The 14,420-nt window shown below is 41.8% G+C and overlaps 1 protein-coding gene across 2 annotated transcripts in view; it reads left to right on the top strand.

Annotated features, from left to right (window-relative positions):
• Positions 1-14,420, top strand: part of LOC101156558 (coiled-coil domain-containing protein 85A) — a 38,372-nt gene that overhangs the window by 3,014 nt on the left and 20,938 nt on the right. The window lies entirely within an intron of this gene.

The following is a 14,420-nucleotide window of genomic DNA, read 5'->3' as shown; positions in this document are numbered from 1 at the left end:
CCTCCTCTTTGCAGTGCTGCAACATTTACAGCAGTATTGGTTATTGAGCCTCTTAGGAAGAGTGAGTGTTGCCTTGAGAAATGACAGAGACAACATAAGTTTAGAACATATTCCTTTCAGTTTGAGAAGATGCAGCCCAAAGAACAAACGCTCAGACTTGAGGTGTGATTACACAGTGACTCGGGACACATCTTTGCTGCCTCCATGCCCATCTGTGGGACATCGGCGGGAGTCGTGCATGTCAGGGCCGAGCTTAAAAAAAATCAAAGTAGCAACTTGGCTGTTGTTTAAACACCCAGCAGTGGCTGATAATGATTTTTGGAGTCCGGGAAAAAAGTGCTGAGTGGCACTATGTTCTCGGGTACCAAAGAACAAATTCTTCAAGGTGAAAAATTAGTCCAACTGTGGGGCATAAATCCTTAAAACGTCACCTATTGTCGGAAAGGGTCTCAGTTAAGGTTTTTTTTTCTTCACAGAGTCTTTTTTTTAATGCAGAAATTAGGATCACAAAGCTAAAACAATGTCATTAGATCAGATTTTAATCATGAATTATAATTTTGATGTCATCTCTTGCTTGTTACTGCCAGAGAGGGATCCCAGTTTTGACACTAAAGTCAAGGTCACTTGCTCATGTTTAGAGACTAAGGGTCCAAATGAACACCAATTAGTTTGTGTGTGCTCGTAAAGCCTTGCAATAGATTAAGAAATTGTCCGAGGTGTGCCCCTGTTTTCAGAAACACTTTATTTTTGAAATGTATACTTGTTCCTAATAGATTGGAAAGATTATGTTTACATTCATAGTCAGTAATTGCTATTTTTCATGGGGACACATGTTGTTCCTAATAGATCCCTGCAATGGGGAGGTTATGGTTTACAGTTATGTCCAATATTCAATAAATAGTCTGAATGCTTTCACATATATGTATATGGAAGTTTTAAAATGATACTTGTTCCTATGAGATCCTTTGCTGTATGTTAAAAAGGGTCAAGTACAATGTGATTGTCCAGTAAAAGAAAAAATGTGGATTTCTGACAAAGAAACAAAAAGGGAATCTAAACTAAGTGTTACTGTAGACACTTAAATATCGATATAGGCAAATATCGGCTATCGGCCACATCTGCAGGGAGAATATTGGTTATCGGTATTGGCCGAAAAAAACTTTATCGGCCCATCCCTAATACGCAAGTATAAGAAACGGGTTTAGTGCGTTCTTGAATGCATGTCCGGTGTGTCCGTAGCTTAAGTGGTAGTGTCAGTGAATGAATACCAAAATTCCGAAGCAGCTTTTGGTTTGTCAGCCAGTGAATCTAAGAACTACAACAGCAAACACTGGAGATGAAAACCTAAGAGCTAAATCAGTGGACTCATTGTGTATTATGATAAACCATACTGCATGGTGAATCATGCTCGCTTCTAAAGGTTAATTGTGTGCTTTGAGTCACACTACGGTATAGCCACCACAATATTTTAAACGTGACCCTGTATGACAGGGAAAGTTTCATCGGCACTCGCACTCACATGCTGCAGGCTCATGCTACTCAACTTCACCAAGCAAATCTGATCATAAGCTTGTTGCATGTTGTCACTACCCAGAGGATAGACAAAGCCTTTGAAAAGCTTTTAGCATTTCTAGAAGTTCACTAGCTCTGTCACTACAGATGTAGTAGCATGTGCTTCTGATACTAAGCAAATGGACAACAAAGACACATTATGTTGTGTGTAGCGATGTCCCATTGATATGACTGAGGTTGGGTGCATGGAGCCAACTGTGCATATCACTAAACATTACCACTAATTGTGATTGGGGGGTGTCTTGTGTCAGGTCAGTGCGGTGGGTGTACAGAAAATGTTTTGGTATTTGCTCAGAGAGGTTTATCGTTCATTAAGTTATATGGTGCTGAATAGAGCTGTTGGGGACGCTTACTTGTAAGCTTGTACCGTCTTAGTGAATTTCATCTGTGTACTAATAAACGGAAGTTCGGTTTTTATTCAATCTCACAAGTTTTAATACAGCAAAACCTTGGTGTTTTGTCTTTATCATAATAAAAACAAAAAATTATTTTCGTATTTTTTGCAGTTCTCTGGAAATATAGGCTACATGTCTGCCGTTGGGAGGAGGCATTTGATCCAAACAGAGTTGGAACTCATGTAACCAGCTGTAAATGAGACTATATCCTGGCAAGAGCTGGACTAGCCAGGGCCTGTCACTAGTTCTGTTTGTAACTTTTATGGGAAGAATTTCTTGGTGCAGCCAAATGGTGGAAGTTTGGCTGTTGTCACCTTAGAATCCCCAGTCGGGCAGTCGGTTTCCTGCGCCTTTCGCTGGTTTGTCCTCGGTGGGGCTGGCGGCAGGTTGCCTGGGTGTGCAGTGCGGACCGGGCATGGGTGGTCTCGACCTGCCTCTGGGGGTGGGTGGGGTTCACAAGTCCCATGGGTGGCCTACCTCTCATCTGGGTGCCGGCATAAGTCTTGTGTGGTCGGGGCATTGGTCTGGGCCTGGAGCGCCTTGGGCTGGGGCAGATCCCTACTTTGATGGGGGCTCCAGCTCTCTGTGCCCTCTTTTCCTCCTACTCCTCAGCCGGAGGGCTGCCGGGTCTAGTCCTCCGGCTTCATCTCTGTGGTGGGGGTTCGGTGTGCGTGAAGGTGGTTGTTCCAGGGTCTTTGACAGTCGGGGGAGCTCTTGAGTGTCTGGATCGGCTGGGCTGCTGCGGTGTCTGCCGGCAGCTCTGGGGTGTGGGATGCTGGGCCTCCTGCGTTTGGTGGAGCATTGTGGTCAAGGTACACTCTACGAAGCACATATTCGTTTAAACCCACCTGTTTATTCATTTTTGCACAAATACTGGCATAGGTACTGTTTTAACATCCCTCTCTGTGTCCCTGTCTGTGTGCTTAACTTAATTTCAGTCGGTGCAACCTTTGAGAAAAGTCTTCTATGTGTAAATATACTTAAAACAGTATAGAGTTGTGTGCAGACTATTTGTTAGTGTGTTGATGTGTGCATGTGAGAACTAAGTCATGCAATGTACTTATGACACTCTTATGTTATGACTCTGTATTATCGACATCTCTAACATCCCACTCTCTCTCTATCTTCTTTTTTCCGTCCGGTCCAAAAATCAGTCCATATAATTATTTTAAATAAAGCTTAGCCTCAAATAAAAAAGGGGTTTATACAAATATACACTCTGTTTGTCTGAAGATCCATACACCCCTATTGGAACCACTGGTGGTTTTTAACGTGGGCAATGTCGGCAGTCGCCCAGGGCGCAACCTTGTGGGGGCACACGAGCGCCCCCCCCCCCAAAAAAAGAACAAAATGAGCCAGTTCCCCCCCCCCCCCCCCCCCCCCGCAGTTTTCCTAGACTAAAACTAGCCATTTCCATGTAAAACTGTTGAAATTTTTTTTAGGGTGCCCCTACTATCGTGTCAGTTTGCTGCTATGATGACCTCTGTGTAGAATACCCTGGTGGAGTGCGGGGGGGGGGGGGGGGGGGGGGGGGGTTCGCAGTTCCAGAGGCTGTGAACAGGTAGAGAGGCGGGGGATAGGGCCTTGAGTGACAGCTTATGAATCCAGACCCCGCAACAAACTAACTGCTGCTTCCAAATAAAAAGTAGTTGTCATCAATAAAATTAATATACTTTATTGGGTTTACTGGATTTTATGAAAAGTTAAAGAAAAGAAAAATAGAAACGAGTCTGCATCACTGTGAGTTAAATTTGGAGCAACATTTGCCACATGGCTAATGATTTAAGGTATTTGGGCCAGGATGGGTTTTTCTGCTTTTATTTTGGTTTATTTGTTACTTCCTGTTGTCCTCTCATTTCAGGTGTCTTGACTTCTCCCTCCCAGTGTAATTCTCCCTCAGTGTTATTACCTGTTATTACCTGTTTGTTCTTGGTTAATCACTCCCCCTGTTTTATAATCTGCGTCTTCCTTGCATTTGTTGCCGGATTGTTTTGTTTGTCAGCTAACAGCATCTGGCTTTAGGTCCGGTCCGGTCCGGTCCGGTCCGGTCCGGTTCGGTCCAAACACTACTAACAATACTTAACAAAAGGAACCTTTGATTCTGATCTTTCTGCGTCCTGCATATTGTGTCCACACCGATCCCGACAAATGAAGGTTTGCACTTAATTAGACTAGTCTTGTTAATTAGCTTATTGATGGATTTCATCTGTTTCATCTGATTTCATCTAAGCTTCTCTGACTTTCTCATATACAGTCAATGCTACAGATGCAATGTACACAATAGTTTCACATCAGTTTCATGTGACACTTAAGCACAAAATAAAGAAGAATATGTCCTTTAGTTTCCATTGATGTTCATTAATGAAGCCGTTGGAAATTTTCTGCTCAAGAAAAAAAAGAACTAAAAAATGTGACAATTTTTACTAGAAGTCAGCTAGCCTTCAAGAAGAAAACACAACTGATTACACACTATAACATAAGTGTAAATTCAACTATACAAGTGTGTTTTACTTTTTTTTAAATTATAAAGTAAAAAAATATTTTGTTTCACCCAGGGCGACTAACTAGCCTGAAACGCCTCTGACTGTAACAGTAAAATCTGTCTAACACAAGAGGCCTTCGTCTCTGATCTGCTTGCTCAGCTGTTTGACAAGACAAGGAAAAAAATAATAAAAGAAGTGACCTTTTGCAACATGGCTGAGTTTGAAGCTGGGGAGTTTGGATTTTAGAAAAAAAAAAAAAAGAGTTCTCTTCCCAGAAGAGCTGGATGAGGGGGTTGGAAAGAGGGAGTTATGGAAATCCTTGCTGAGATTTCTGGCCTTGCAAACCAAACGTGTCGGAGTGGATGGGTTACAGATTGGATCTCGATACCAGTAAACAAAATAAGGATTTGGAAATTTTGCATATCTACAAATGTTAAAATCATGCATACCCATTTGAAGACAGAGGTGTGGAATATACTAAAGCTTCAGGAGAGAATGTTGGTGGAACAACTCTGAGCTGAAATGGACTAAAGCTATGGTGAAGCTTATAAGGGAGGAGCATCCATCTGCAGAAACGGTCATTTTAGGGGTGAGACTTTGTGAAATCACAACTGAAATCCAAAAGCAGTTCCAATTAACAAACCACATTCCAAATTTAAGAAATTCTTTTCTTAATTGACTGAACAATATGCTGCTACTTCCTGTATAATTTGCAAATAACACATACATTTCTATAAAAAGACAAAATCCTTTTCTTTTGACAAAAGTCGCATGTAGATTGTTTCTTTAAATGGTATTTCCTTCCTAAATAACTGAAACTTATTTTAGCTCAGCATCAATCTACTTTCCACCTCTTTGGAAAAAGGTGGAATTAAATTTCCTCCAAGGTTTGCATCCTTGGAGCAAATTTCCAGACGGTCTTGCAACTTTTTGTCTTAATTTTCGTCAGTACTCCCCATTTTGGCTTATCAAAAAACAAAGGCTTCTCTTCAGGTTAGCTTTTTGTCAAGCAGAGATTGTTAGAACTTTCAGTTTTTACAAAAGACAAATATTGTCCATAATCACAGACAAATGAAAATGTAAATCACTATTAAACACAATAAAGTGTCATAATAAAACAGCAGGAAAGTTTAGATTGTCATGTTTAGTTGTTCTGAAGGACAGAATTGAATCAAAGACATTATTGAGACCTTACATGCAAATTTGCAAAGACATTGAACACAATGTCTTTGCAAATTTGAAGTTCTCTAAAGCTGTAAAGTTGGATGTTTGTTGGCTTTGAAGATGGTGCAGAAGCTCTAATACCTGAATTTGACTTTCAATCTCATCATAGCAGCATGTCGGAGACAGCGCACAATCAGATGTCATTGAATACAGAGCTGTTTGTGGCACAGTTTTGAAATCAAATGTTAACTAACCAGAGTTTTTTTAAGAACTGCAGTACAGCATCAGAAATGATAGCCTGGTAGTAAACACGCTACCTTTAGCCCTTCTATAATCCGTATGGATCGTGTCGGATTATAATAAAGAGAACTTCTACTTTGATTTGGATCGTCACTCTGTTTCTATGGAAGCAGCCTGTGTGCCCTGCAGCTCTAAGAAAGCTCCCTCTTTATGTAAACTGAGACCTAAATGAGGGCTGTGAGAGCCACAACACTTTAAAGCCTCCAAATCCTTAACTGGAAATGTCGTGCGTGCACTGGACACTCGCTGGACCTCGGGCTTAGTTGTTTGCCAACTGTGGCATAACTGTTGGAAAGGCTCGGAGTGAAATGTAAAACCTAACAGCCCTTAACCGGCACCATGAAATTTTCATGAAGCTTTTGTGGTTTTTCGGGAGATTGTCGACTGATATATGCTTTTATGATCACTTCCTAGCATCTTCAGCACTTCAGTGGCATGATGTGATTGTGATTTTCTATCAGTAACAGAAAAGGAAAACCCAAATGTCATTTTCACTTGATGACGCTCACATCCACTGTAACTCCCCCAAAACCTCTGAGGTCCAGTGAAGGTCAAGGATTACAGATGATAGTTTGTGTGGTTAAAAAAAAAAAAACTACAGGGAACAGATTGAGGATCATTTCATGTGTGCTTTTCATTGATCCAGCCTTCCTGCCTCATCCTCTTTTTGGAGGAAGATGGAATTAAATTCCTGTGATGATGTTGTACACTTCCCTCACATGGATTATCCCCTAAGCCTTTTGCACAGTAATATTTCATGTTCCATGCGCTTGCATGCCAGCATGTGATTTAGATGTGTGTAAAAATGACTTATTCAGGGTCAGCGTTTGCTTTCCTTACAGCCAAACCACAGATGACCCATTTGAACTGAAGTGATCCAAATCTGTTCAAGGATAAAGGGGATCCCTTCTTCACACTGAATTTTTAGCCACAGCCCACTCACTGACTCATAACATGCTGACAAACTGCAGACTATTTGAAGCAGAGTTCAGAGGGTTCCCTTTGCATTTCATTTAAAAAATATTGAATTTCTGATCCAATACCTCATCACGTTTGATTTGGTACAGCATTTCTGAACAGAGAGCACTTCACTAAGTGATGACTTATTTACAGACAACATGCAGTATAATGAATTTGGCATATTTTCCCTTGTCCCTAGGTATGAATTTGCATGTGTGTGCTTATGTGGCCCTGCAATGGTCTGGTGACCTAATGTGTGCTCTGTTTTTGCCTAGCTATGATGGGCTCCAGCAACCCTGTGACCATAAAAGGGATTAAACGGGTTTGGAAAGTTGATGGATGGATATTTTCCTTTGTTTAGAGCAGTGTTTTTCAACCATTTTTGAGCCACGGCACACTTTAACCTTGACAAAAATCCCGCGGCACACCAGCATCCAAGAAAAAAACAAAAGCAGAAATTCATGGTCTGAATTGATCGACAGCCCAGTTGTGGCTTCAAGATGTTTCACAAGGACAACTAATTGTGCGCTGGGACACTGGCCCTTTAAGCCAATGCATCATGGGAGATGTGGTGTGAATACTGCCGAAAAATTGCAGAAAGACTCGCGTCTCTGAGCTTCATTGTTTTGTTCACTTGTTCCACGGTCTGACACCGGGCTCTATGGAAAGCTACACCGCTAAAGACGAGCTTTAGCTGGTATTTTTGTTAGAACTGAGCGACTTTATCAGCAGAATTAAGAACAAGGAAGTGAAGACTTTAACCACTTCTGATTGGTCAGACTGATGACATGTGATTAAGCCTTCAAGAATGATTGGCGGAGACTGTTGAAGGGGCGGGACTTTTCTGCAAACTGTCATAGCTGCAGCTAAATCGCGGTACCGTCATTCTCATCAAAATGTCTTTAGTAGAATTAAATAAACACAAAGAAAAAGTAATTTTAAGATCTTTTATATTCCTAACTACTCAGTGTTTTATCAGGGCCTGTTTGGATGAACAAAGAGCTGATTTCCTGGAGATGGAAAATGTTTTTAGATCAGTTAATGAGGGAAATTTCTCATGGCACACTTGACCATCTCCCATGGTACACTAGTTTGACGCGGCACACTGGTTGAAAAACACTGGTTTAGAGAGCATATACCATACAAAATCAACTTTTTTGGAGCTTTTAAGTGTATTATAATGTTTATATCTCACGAGAAACATCCCCAAAGTGGTATTTTGATCTGTTTACGCATTTCTGAGCATTCCTCTAAAAACCTGCTCTCTGAGCCCCTCCCAATCCACGAAAACGAGCTGACGTAGTCCGGTGGTGAACCGCCCCTTCCACTGCCAGCACCGCCCCCAGGCTAACACAAACACACACTTTCTCCACGGAGCAAGCGGTGATTGACAAAAATGCCTTTTTTTTTAATATGCACAATATGCACATCCATCTCTGGAAAAGTTTGGATGTTGTTTCTTTTGCGTGGGCGAAATGCAGACACGCTGCTGAGGCCGAGGCGGAGCCTCAAAAATTGAGTCGTCTTACTACCTGGTTGGAAAATAACTCTGAAAAATAACCCATATTTTTAATAAAATATGTGTTCTTTTGTGTGCCAAAGGTAAAACATCAGAAATTGTTCCTGTTTTTCAGCTCTTGTGAGAATTGGTGCCTTTTTATTTTGCTCTTTGGGTTTTTTAATCATGTTTTATTTGATATTTTCTGTTCAGGGTGGGTTCTACTCCTGTTATGTGCTGCTCCTCTGTGGAATGAGCACGCCTGAAATCATTTACAGCTGTTCAGTTCAGTTCATTGTTCACCAATCTGTCCAATTCTCATGTTAACATTCAGGAATGAAATGTTTTACGTTTCTGCCGACCTGCTCTTCGTCTCCATCAAACCCATTTTATAAAAAAAGAATTAACAAAAATAAAACAGGTACTTGTCTCTCAGTGAAATGTCACCTGTTTGCTCACTTCTTCATTTATTGATTAGGATAGCTGGACATTAAGCAAATAGATTTGGGAAGATATAGGGTTTTTCTATTGCAAACACACAACAGGAGGAAAACCCACCCAGAATTTACTATTTCGCAAAAACCAAAACAAATGTAACCATAAACTCTTATGTCTGTAACAAAAATGATGACTTTGCCAGTGACACTGAATCCTATAGACTTTAATCTTCAGGAACACGGTCCAAGGCCAGGTCCAAAAGATGGCCTGATTACAGCGTGAGTGTCGAGGCATAAACAACCTTCTTTAGGGTCCTTTAAATTCAGTGCTGACTCAGATTAACAGCATCTGTCTTTCCCGGAGATAAATTCCCTCTAATCAGCCATGAGCACTGCAGTCTCCTGACCCAGACTGGAGGGGTGAATGTTCTCTAAGCCTGCGCATCTCATCAGTGAAGGGGGACTTTTTTTTCAGTGAAACGAGACTTAATCGTGTTTTCTGCTTTAGGAAATCACCAGTTCTGCTTATCAGCTGCATGAATGCTGCGTGAGGGGACATTTTGCCCTCGTGACGCCATTCATCGTGCAGTAAACACCAAAGCACAGAGAAAGCTCACATTCATGAGAGAGGAGCCCTTAACATTGATCTTTAAGTGGGATCTCAATTCTTACAAAGGGATTTAGCTAAAGGCAAAATGACTATTACATCAGTGATTGTCAGCTATAATTGGATGACAGAGATGATGTTTTTCATCAGTTCAGTTGGAAAGATCCAATAGAACAACAGTCCACGTACCATTAATGCTGGGTTATTTAGTTACCCGCATTATATAAGGGTTACGTCTGTGGATGCTGACGTGTTCAGCTTCATGAGAGAAGCCTCCTCTGGCTGGAGCCGGGGGCCACAAACTCAGCTCCAGGTTCCAGGTCAGGCTTGTGAGATTTTTGTCCTCAACAGAACAAGGGAAGAAATGTGCGGCTAACAGGAAAGAAACCAGCGATGCTGGGGAATGTAAAGTATTTAAGAGCATGTTTTAGTCTTTTGGAAGAATTTAGAAATCAGCCTATGATTGCCCCCCCCCCCCCCCCCCAAAAAAAAAAAAAAAACACACACACACACAAAATCAGTCAATTTGAAAGTTTCTGCTAACACCCTTGCAGTTGGAGATGTTTCCAATGTCTGGAAAGCAGCACTGATGCTGCTTTCGAGCATGGGGGCCGGGAGGGGTGTGTGTGTGTGTGAAGTGGGTGGCATTCTTATTTAGGGCTAGTCTTAAATAAAGAAAGACAAAAGTTCAGATATTTGGTATCCGGATCGGTCAACACACGTACATTTAAGAATATATAATCTCAACAACATACTTTTGTTTTGGATTCATGCTTTCAGAGTTTTAAACTACAAGTATGAATCTTGATCAAATGTTTTCATGATTTGTAAGTGTTTTTCATTTAAAGAACTAAAAAAACCAGTGGCTGCCTACAAATAATTTAGAGGGACGGAATAAAGAAATGTGAATCAACTTTTAATCTTTTTGTTTTAGAAACCTACTGTAATTGAGCATCTTTGCCATCTATATATGAACATACATGCTTTCATTGAATTGATTTTCTGTAATAATAAAAAAAAACAGCAATGGGATATTATTTGACACATTGGTCAATTCTTTAACCAGAAGAAAGTTCATGTTTTTTGAGAAGCATGCTGTTCAACCTTCTCCCAATTCTGTTTACTATTTCAGCCTTCACATATGTGCACGACTTTCCATCCTAGACCATGAATGGTGGTCCATCCTCTAACTAGCAGCATCCGTGGATCTTTGGGTTGTGGGATGAGCTCAGCCTCTGCAGCTCCTCTGGCTTTCTTTGGAAGTGCTGTCAGTGTAACAGGAAACCTTCATTGAAGCAGGGCTCTTAGATAATGTTCTTCCTCTTCAGTCTCACAATGGAAGCTGCTTTTTTTCTCCTTCTTTTCTTCTGTGTCTTCCTCTCACTTTTCATCCTAATTGGCTGCCACTCTGCACGGCCAGCTGTCGGACAGAGAGAGAACTCTGAATTCCTCTCCAGCAGGAGATGGAAGATGCGGTGTTTGCCAGGCCGGGATCAACAAATGAGGTTGAGGAAGTTTTTGAGTGGATTACTGGTTATATTCTTCCCCTCTTTGTCCGATTCCTCTCTGACTTCATCTTCCTCGCCAATCTGCCGAGGCGACAAGGCAACAGACAGAAAGCCTCAAAGCCTGAGCAACATGCTGGCGTTCAAGTGTTTGTCACAGCTGCTTGGGGCTAAAGGATTCTCAGTATCACTATCAGCCTCACATGAACCGCTACAGCGTCGAATTATTTCAGAAACTTCCCAAAGTGGTGTGATGTAGCGTCAGTCGACCCAATCGGACATGTAGCCTCATGTCTTCATCATCTGTGAATCAGTTTATCCTCAAATACAATCATCTCATAAAACACATGACTTTTCCCATGACTGTATGTAATATTCCTCAGTTGAACCTACTTGAACAAATATTTGTTCAACAAATGGATGAGCCTCCCTCCGAGATTCTCAAGTCATTCTCAGTGCCTTAGTTGTGATCCAGCAGAGGGGAAATGTTCCTTCTAAATGTCATCGTGACGTTTGAATTTGAAATTAAAGCTGAGACCAATTATCCCAACATGCCGCCTAAAGAAGACCATCAAAGCATTCATTAGCTGAGGAGCGCATGATTAGGCATTTTGTTTATCTGCCCCCAGTGCATATCATTGTCTTTTTTAATCAAGCTGCCGCCAGCTTCCTCTCTCAGATGTGGCTCTTGCTGCATGGAGTAACCAGTCCTTTATGTCTTCTTTTTGCAGACGGTTCTCCCGTCCTGCACTCCTCACCGAACCCCCAAGACAGCAGATATCAGCAGAAACTGAGGATGAAATATGTCAGATGATAAATTAAGGACAAAGAGGGCAGAACTGTGAATATGATTCCCGTTATAATCTTGCAATGCAAAACATATTTCTACCAAAATCTGGGATCTTTTTGAGATATTTTATTGTCCCCCAAACATTTGTCTCACAGTAGCACCGTTTGAGTTATGAAGGAAGCTGTTTATTGTGGGCTTGCTTCACTCCAGCAGAAGCCCCAGAGGTACATGACAAATGTTCTGCAGTAGCTGCGGTTGTAGGGTAAAAACGAAGAGCTGATGGATTGGAGACCAGCCTTTGCTCCTCCATGGCACGCTTTGGGTGTGACCTGCTGAGCCGGGGGTGGGATGGGGGGTGGGGATTACCCTTCCAGGCCAGGTAATTACTGTAAATGGAAGTTGAGTGGCTGCCATGTTGATGGCAGGACGGAGCCCGAGGGAGTCTCCGTCAGTCTCAAAGTCACAAGGAAGGGCTCGCTCCTACATCTTACATTTATTTAAGGATCTGGGATCTGGTTCATCACCTGATAAGTGTTCACCTTCACTGTTCACCTTACCCAGGCTTTGCCATCAAATGTTTGAGAATGGAAGGAAATCTAGTGATAAAAAACTAGATATTATCACATGAAATACACAACCCACAATACCAATAATATGATGATACAGTGATTCTAGGACTGACCATTACTTACTGAAATGTCTATTTTAGACTTCTGTTGTGAGACCATTTCCCTGAATTAGAGTAAATACCATAGATATAGAAAACTTACGTTAATAATATTTGTTTAAGTTCAGCTTTATTATCAAACATTGGCATCTACTCTCACGTTTGTTTTTAATGAAATTCCTTTTCTTCTGCCATTGTTCTTTCTTCATTCCACCTTTACTCTGTCTTTGTTCTGAATGTCCGATTCCTTTGATCTGTCCTGTCTTTGGCCCGCTTTCCTGTTGCTTTCATTTTGTCTTGTTTCCATCTTTATTCTGTCTGTCTGCTGCCTTCATTACACCTTTCCTTTGCCTTCAGTCTGTATTTATTTGGCTTTTGTCTGCTATTCTACCTTTCTTGTGTCTCAATTTGACCTTTTTTCTGTCTTCCTTCTGTCTCTGTTCTGGCCTTTGTTGTTTCTTTGTTCACTCTATCTCAACACACATTATTGAGGAGAAAAAAGCAAAGTAATAACTTTGTAACATGATCTTTCTAAGGACTCCTGATCTTCTGCAATCACCTTTAGTAAAACTCTACATCCTTACATTTTTACACCACTAGAAGCAGGAGCATCATTCACATGACATTTAGTCTGAATCTAAGAGTAAAATGGTCTTGTAGCCAAGTAACAATAGAGATCCGAGTGAAGGACAACTGAAGTGATTCTTGGGATCAGCGTCTGCTACGTCGCAAAGATGGAAGTCACCCAAGTCCCATTCTAAAGCCAAACCCAAGGTTGGGACTTGCAGGTGAGCACCTGGAGCAAGGCAAGCTCTGCTCAACAATGGGTTTGGCTTCAGGTAACCTAACTTTACAGATGTTCCTGGATGTCTGGAGGTATTCTGGACTTGTCCAACTGATAGGAGCATCTGGGTAAGACCATAGACCAGAGGTGGGCACTGAGGGCCGCAGTCCTGCATGTTTTCCAGCATACCCTGCTCTGGCATGTTCTGATTGGCTGGACACACCTGAACCAGGTAATCAGCCATGAGTAGGGCAAGATTATTGGCTGGACACACCTGAACCAGGTAATCAGCCATGAGTAGGGCAAGAGTATCTGGAAATCATGCAGACACACCGGCCCTCGAGGCCTGGAATTGCCCACCCCTGCCATAGACTGTAAAAACAATGGACGAGTAGAGGTGTGACGTCACCCATAGAAAATGCCTTACCTCCAGCTCTCGCTAAATCATGCTAAATCCCTCACCATTGCTTCCTGATACGGACGCCGCCATGTTGAAACCAGTGGACAGTGATTGGTCCGAGTCGCTCTGGGTCATCGTATCTATGGCAATGGGGACAGTAGTTGCCAGATCTGATGAGCAACTCGGACCAATCACTGTCGACTGCTTTCAACATGGTGGCGCCCGTATCAGGAAGCAATGATACTTCCTACTTGGGAATCCGAGAAGGGAGGAGTTGAGCTGTCCATTGTTTTTACAGTCTATGGGTAAGGCCCAGCATCCTCAGGAGGGGTTATGTCCCTCATCTAGGCTAAGCACCTCTGGGAAGCTTGTGGGAGGTTTAAGTGTTGACATTCTGTGTGTGATGTTTTAAGAGTGAACGTCCATCTTGGTTGACAAAAAAAACTTTGTTTTCTAACCACTTGAGATCTGATTATTTGTAGTATTCTCTGCTCACAATTGCATGCCTGGTCTGTTGTATAATTCATCACCAGTGTGGAGTGATGGGTAGGGGCATGTTAAAATAGGACAACAGCAGTTTATCTCTGCTTAAATTTTTAATTTTCCTTAGAGAGTGAGAGTCGAATGCCTACTGAAGCAATGTGAGGGTAAACACACAGAAGTTAAGTCTTTCTGATATCCAAACTTTCCCCATGTGTTGATATTTTAGAATATGAAGGCTTTGGGTGAGTGAACAATAACATTCTGGAAATCTCTGCCTTTGAACGCTGCCTGACGAGACAACATTGTGTTGAAAAGACAGATTTGACCCTGCAATCACAAAAATCTGCACCACACATAAACATGGATTCCGTGTAG

Source organism: Oryzias latipes, chromosome 1 (genome assembly GCF_002234675.1).
Source record: "Oryzias latipes chromosome 1, ASM223467v1".
NCBI lineage: Eukaryota > Metazoa > Chordata > Actinopteri > Beloniformes > Adrianichthyidae > Oryzias > Oryzias latipes.
This window is presented reverse-complemented; position numbering and strand designations above follow the sequence as displayed.